The sequence below is a fragment of the Azolla caroliniana genome, unplaced genomic scaffold, assembly GCF_043228905.1.
Source record: "Azolla caroliniana isolate FFs.n. ecotype wild unplaced genomic scaffold, voAzoCaro1.0.p SCAF_5, whole genome shotgun sequence".
Classification (NCBI taxonomy): domain Eukaryota; kingdom Viridiplantae; phylum Streptophyta; class Polypodiopsida; order Salviniales; family Salviniaceae; genus Azolla; species Azolla caroliniana.
Genome location: NW_028230440.1, coordinates 24,676,521 through 24,683,856, shown reverse-complemented (window position 1 = coordinate 24,683,856; position 7,336 = coordinate 24,676,521).

Here is a 7,336-nt window from a genome sequence, read left to right as displayed (position 1 = left end):
AGCATCGGTGTAGCCGACTAACTGCGCGGTTGCACCGGTCCGATATAGCAGTCCGCGGTCCTTAGTGCCGCTTACATACCGAAGTACGCGTTGCGCACACTGAAGGTGCTCCTCGGTAGGTCGCGCCATGAACTGACTGATCACCCCGAGCGGATAACTAAGGTCGGGTCGGGTGATGGTCAAGTATATGAGGCTTCCGACAATTTGTCGGAACCTCGTTGGGTCGCATTCCTTTCCCGTATCGGGACGAAGCTTGATGGTTCTGTCCAGAGGAGTCAAGACGGACTTACAGTCGGCCATCCCGAGCTTGAAGAGCATATTCAACACGTAATGACGTTGGCTGATCAATATGCCTTCGAGGGTACGAATCACTTCGATCCCGAGGAAGTAATGAAGGTCCCCCAGATCCTTCATGTCGAACGATGCCGCAAGCTGGAGCTTCACGCGGTAGATTTCACCTAGGTCAACGTCGGTGATGACCAAGTCATCAACATATAGTAAAATACTAACCGGTCCAAGTCGACCTTTCCGGATGAACAGGGAAGAATCTGATTTTGTCGTGATGAAGCCCATCCGACGCAGTTGTTGCGTGATCTTCGCGTTCCATGCATGCAGGGCTTGCTTCAGTCCATAAAGGGACTTCTTCAGTCGGCATACTGCCGAGGAGTTCGTTCTGGAGTGAAATCCGAGGGGTTGTACCATGTACACTTGTTCCTCAAGGTCACCTTGCAGGAACGCATTCTTTACATCCATATGATGTAAGTGTCACCCCTTCGCCGCAGCTACTGCGAGCAAAACACGGACAGTCGTCATTTTCGCGACCAGCGCAAACGTCTCATCGTAGTCGATTCCGTGTTTCTGCGCGTAGCCCTTTGCCACTAGCCGAGCCTTGTACCGGTTAACAGAGCCATCGGTGTTGTACTTGACCTTGTACACCCACCTACACCCGATCGGTTTTACCCCTGTTGGTGCGTCAACCAGGTCCCAGGTCTCGTTCTCCGCCAATGCATGCATCTCTTCCTCCATCGCGGCACGCCAGTTCACGTTTTTAGCCGCTTCTGCGTAGCTCTCCGGCTCACGCACTTCCGCTACACGGGTCATGTACGCATAATGATGCGCCATGTACTCGTTGTATCCGAACCGCAAAACAGGATTCTTCTGGCGGGTAGATCGGCGTAATCTCACATTAGCCGATGTCGAGGCCTTCTCGGTCGACGCGTTCTTCACCTTTAAAGACCCGTCACCGGTTCCCTCGGAGTCGGACTCGCGTCGGTCTGAATCGTTCCTATTCGTGCCGGAATTCGACACCTTCTTCTTCCCTTTCTCTTTGCGGGTAAGCCGTCTCCTCGGCTTCTTGCGCGGGGAATGCACGGCCGAGTCTCCACTACTCGCCGGCTCTTCATCGGACTGGTCGTACCGACTCAGTCGTCCAATCGGTCCACTTAACCGGAGTGAAATCGGACTCTCGTCGCGGGTCTCGATTTCGGGCTCATCCGGAGGCATCTCGGCCTCGCTGACCTCATTGTCAGAGCTCGGATTGGAGTCGGGGTTCGGAGTCAGGGGCTGGTACCAGGACGCGGACTCGTCAAACACAACGTCGCGGCTGACACGCGCTTGTTTGGTGCGAGGGTTATAGCACTTATAACCCTTCTACTCGTCCGAGTAACCGACCAAGATGCATTTCTCGGCCTTTGCGTCCAACTTCCTCCTTTTCTCCTTCAGTACATGCACATACGCAATGCTACCGAACACCCTCAAGTGTCGTAAGTTCGGCTTCGTTCCGAAATATAGCTCGTGCGCTGACACTTTGTCTCCGATCCGGTTTTGGATGTATACCGCGGTCCTTACCGCCTCGGCCCAGTAGAACTTGGGCAAGCTCTTCTCCTCCAGCATTGCCTGTGCCACTTCCACAACTAACCGATTCTTTCTCTCGGCCACGTCGTTCTGCTCCGGCGTGTATCTACAACTGAATTCGCGACGAATTCCCATTTGTTGTAGGTAACCGTTGAATTGACTGGAAAAGTACTCTTTCCCGCCATCCGACCACAGGCACTTGATCTTTCATCCCGTTTCCGTTTCCACGAACCCTTTGAGGTCCCGGAAACAGTTGAAGACTTCGCTCTTCCTCTCAATGAGGTAGATCCACGTGTGCCGTGTGTGGTCGTCGATGAAGGAGACGAAATATCGGCTCCCGCCAAGACTAACGTTTTGTGTCGGCCCCCATACATCAGAGTGTATAAGGTAGAGCTTATTCCGGCTCCGGTTTCGCTCGTTTGGGAAAGGAAGTCGGTGTTGCTTCCCGAGTTGGCAGGCTTCACAAATTTGTGCCTTTCGGCCACTAAATTTGGGCAATCCGAATACTACCTGTTTCGATTGCAGATCTTGAAGCCGTTGGTGGTTGACATGGCCTATCCGCTTGTGCCACAAGTCGATGTCCGACTCGGTCTTTTGTCCCTTCGCGAACATTGCGGTGCCGCCGTCAGTGGAGTCGAGGATGAACATCCTCCCGTCTCTGCGCCCTTGCGCAATCACATGGCCTTCTTCCTCAATGAAGCACCCGAGGTGTGTAAATCGAACCTCCATCCCTTGGTCGACGATCTGTCCGACCGAGACCAAGTTTTTCGTGATTGTCGGGACGTGCAGCATGTTCATGAGTTTCCCTTTCTGCCCGACATGGCTAAGGGGAACTTCTTCGACATTCGCGATCGGATGCGAAGTGTCGTCTCCAGTTGCGACTACTCCAGGTTGTATCGGTTTTTCAAGGTACGAGAACCACTCCTTATGGCTCGTCATGTGGTTTAATGCGCCGGAGTCTACGTACCACACCTCGTCCGATCTCGGGGTGGTCTGTATCATTGAGTTTGCTTCGTGTCTTGTCACGAAGGCAGTCCCTTCTCCGGCTCTCCCGGAGTCTTCGGCGTAGTGCGATTGTTGCCGACTTCCCTTGTCGGTATGTCTGGAGCCGTTCCCGGAACCAGTTCTCTCCGAATCGGTGCACTTCTTCCAGCACTTACTTTCCCTGTGGCCTTTCTTGCCACAGTACCAGCACTCCGCGATGGACTTCCCTTGCCGGTTCTCATCGCTTCGACTCCCCCTATTTCCGAAGGGTCCGGAGTTACTGTCGGCATCACTTCAGTGCCTTCTTCCCTGATCTCGTCGGCCGCCTCCATTGTGCGTCGACTCGCCTCGTCCTCCACGTCCACGGGGCCTATCTCCCTCCGTGTACAGCATTTTGTTGTCGGTGTGCATGCTTGTAGACGCACCCGCGTGGTTCTCCTCTACCAGGAGCATTGACTGTAAGTCAAAGAAGGACGGCGTATTCTCCCAGGTACACACAGCCGTTCGGAACGCTCCGAACTTCGACGCCAAACCTCCGAGACAGATCTGGACCATCTCGCTCTCCTCGATGTTCACCTCTATGGAGGCGAGGGAGTCGCAGATATCCTTGATCTTCGAGGTATAGTCCGCCACCGACAAGTCGCGTTGTCGTAGGTTGCTCAACTCCTGTCGAAGCTAAAGCTTCCTGGCTGTGGTGCTCGCGGCGAAAATCTTCTTCATATTTTCCCACGCACCCTTCGGCGTCTTTGCATCCCGAACATAGCTCAATAGTTGTTCGCCCACACACGACGCGAAGCAGTACAATACCCTGCTTGCCGATTGCTCCCACGACGGGAAGTCTCTATGCGTCGATTCGGGTGCCGCGTCATTAGCTCCTTCGACATAACTCCAGTAGCCATGCCCGAGCAGGTACTGGTGCATCTTGTAGGACCAAGACGCATAGTTGGTTCTGTCGAGCTTCTCTGTTGGAAGCGAGCTCGCCATGCCTCTATCCATCGTTCTTCTCGTTCTTCTTCGTCAAGCTATGTCGGCTGCAGAGAGGTTCTCAACCCTCGTGCTCTGATACCATGTAAAAAGTAGCGTGCGGAAGCAGGTATGAAGACCGAACAGAAGGAAGGAAACTCAGGTTCAATGGAGAGCTTGAGTTTACACGGTATACGCAGGAGAGACAGAGAGAGTGAGAGAGAAGACACAAAAAATATATTCAACAATAATACTCCTATCTGTACATAAGACGTGCTCAGTGAACACTTTTATACAAGTCCTAGAAGGACTGACTGAAGTACTGACAGTACTTCAATGCTCATCAAGAGCTCCTACACTAACTCCCAAATATATTCCTCACGGAATATCTTTCCTAACGACCTCCCGGTTTACGCACTCGGCCTAACCGATCCGGTCCTCGGCTTCTTCAGCCGATCCGGCCGATGTTGAGCTTGTCTCTCAACAGTATTCAAGCATATTAATCCGACCATAGTGACACATGTTGTTGCCTCTCCGATCGTACCAATTAAGAAGTTGTTATCTAGACAAGGCACCACCATAGAACATACGAAACATAAAAGCGACGGCTCGGGATTCAAGGATATCGATTCGACCACATAAACGTAGGCTATATATCAGAGGCACGTTTCAATGTTGAGACCTTTGGGTTATAGGCCCACCACGCATCCACTGCACCACTCAAATTCTATGAAGAACCTAAAAAGAATTACCGCTTTGGTTGTCGGATTATACCTACTAAGAAGTTGTTGTATTGCCAACACGCCACTACTAAACAATTAGGGTTTGAAGGCTATAGATCCAACAACACCAACAAACTCTTTATATCAAAGCCAAGTTTCGATCCTAGGACCTATGGGTTATGGGCCCACCTTGCTTCCACTGCGCCACTCTTCTTCTTTGGAAAACGAAAAAATGATTACCACTTTGACACTCGGATCATACCTACTAAGATGTTGTTGTATGGCCGACACACCAACACTGAACATCTAAAACATAAGAACGACGGTTCCGTATTCGAGAATATTGATCCAACCACAGTGACACATGTTGTTGCCTCTTTGATCATACCGATTAAGATGTTGCTATTTAGACAAGGCACCACCATGGAACATGTGAAACATAAGAGCGAAAGCTTAGGATTCGAGCATATCGATCCAACCACACTGACACACTCTTCTTGCCTCTTTGATTGTTCCGATTAAGATTTTGCTATTTAGACGGGGCACCACCACGAAACATACTAAACATAAAAGTGACGGCTCTGGATTCAAGGGTATTGATTCAACCACACCAACGTAGGCTATATATCAGAGGCAGGTTTCGATGTTGGAACCTCTGGGTTATAGGCCCACCACGCTTCAACTACGCCACTCAAATTCTGTGAAGAACCTAAAGACAATTACCTCTTTGCCATTTGGATCGTACCTAGTAAGAGGTCGTTGTATTGTTAACACTCGACAACTGAGCTTGTGAAACATAAGAACGACGGTTCAAGATTCCAACGCATGGTTTATATTCGAGCCATGTTCTGATCCTGGCACCTGTGGGTTATGGTCCCACCACGCTTCCACTACGCCAATCTAACTGTTTCAAAAACCAAAAAAGGATTACGAAGTTGCAATTTGAATCATACTTACTAAGATGTTGTTGTTCGGCTTATGTGCCACCATTGAACATGTGAAACATAAGAGTTAAAGCTTAGGATTGGAGCATACCGATCCAACCACACTGACAGGATCTTTTGCCTCTCTAATTGTATCGACGCGCCACGACTGAACATCTGAAACATAAGAGTGATGGCTCCATATTCGTGTTACACTTGCGTGTTCCTCTAGTAGCTTTGATGTGAACCATTTTCCCTATACATGGGCACTTTTTACTCTAGTGTTGGCTAGAGGTTTTTTCCCCATGTTACCACATACATGAGTCACTCATATGTGGTGGTACTTAGTACTTAGGGATATATATTTCAGCTCCTATTTTTTTTAGGAACATTCATCAATAGAGAGCCAGAGCTATTCCAGCCATTGCCTTCCTTGTGTGAGTGCTTCTTTCTTTGAGCTTCTTGTGTGTTTCCCACTCTTCCTCACATACCCAACAGTGGTATCAGAGCCAAGTTCTTCATCCTCTCCATCTTCGGTTGTCCGCATCGCGGTGTCGCGGCGCGCGCGCACTTTTCATTGTGCAAATCAACTTCTGAATATAGAGAAGTGTATTTCAGCACTTGGAGCGCATTTTCAGCAGGTACCCTGCTGTTTTACCCCCATTTCGAAGCCGTTCGTGTAGTCGAAATCGTCATCCGAGTGATAGTTTGTGAGCTGCATTTTCAGCACTCATTTCCGATTCGTTGAGGTAATATTTTACCACTTTCTTGTTCTTTGGTAAAATGGCAAACAATGGTGATTTGTTTGGCATGCTTCAAGCTGAAGATAAGCTTGATGGGACAAACTATCCAATGTGGTCCTACATGATGAAACACGTTCTTGTTGCCAAACAACTATGGAACATAGTGGTAGATGTAGATCGACGCCCCGCCGGTCCTACTACTTCACAGTCTACTATCACAGATACAGGTTCATCTTCGAGCACAGTGACTTCATCTACTCCACCAACACAAGAGCAACTTAGATGGGATGGAAAAGATGCTCAAGCTCATGCATTGATTGCACTTTCTGTGAAGCGTCATATAGTTCCACATATTCGGTCATGCTCTACGTCCAAACAAGCATGGGACACTCTTGCTTCGTTGTATGCCGTGCGTAACGAAGCACGTGTTGCATATTTGAGAAAGCAACTTGAGGATGTATATATGGCTGAAAATGAGTCGGTAGATGTGTATGTGACACGCATTAAAGATTTGAAAGAGCAATTGGCAAACATTGATGAGATCATTTCGAATACATCACTTGTCTCTACGTTGTTGAAAGGATTACCCGAATCTTTTCAAAGCTTTGCTACTACTATTCGTTTGGTTGCAAGAGGGAATACGGATATGTACGCATTTGATGAGGTTGTGTCTCTTCTTTTGCAAGAAGAACAATCTAGAGTGAATAGAAGTGGTTTGATAGAGGGAACACAAGCACTTGCTATCTCACAAAAAGGAAAAGGCAAGCATGGTTCAGCTTTTGGTTCTTCAAAACCAAAGCCTCAACCTCCCTCTTTCACTTATTCCTCTAATGATGGTGATTTGCAAAAGAAGAAAAGATGCAAATATTGTCGAAAGGTTGGCCATACGATTGAAGAATGTAGAAAGCTTGTTAAGCGCAATGAGAAGAAGAAGGAATCCGGCATGACCATTTCTGAAAATGTTTCAAGTGCAAAGAGTGATGAGGCCAACATGGCTCAAGATTATTGGGCATGTGTTGTTACATATCATTATGATGCATCATTGCACTCTAAATGTATGGTTGTAAGTGAGATTGATTCGGATTGGTTCTTTGATAGTGGTGCTTCAAAGCACATTACTTCATGCAAAAGTTTTTTTGCATCCTTG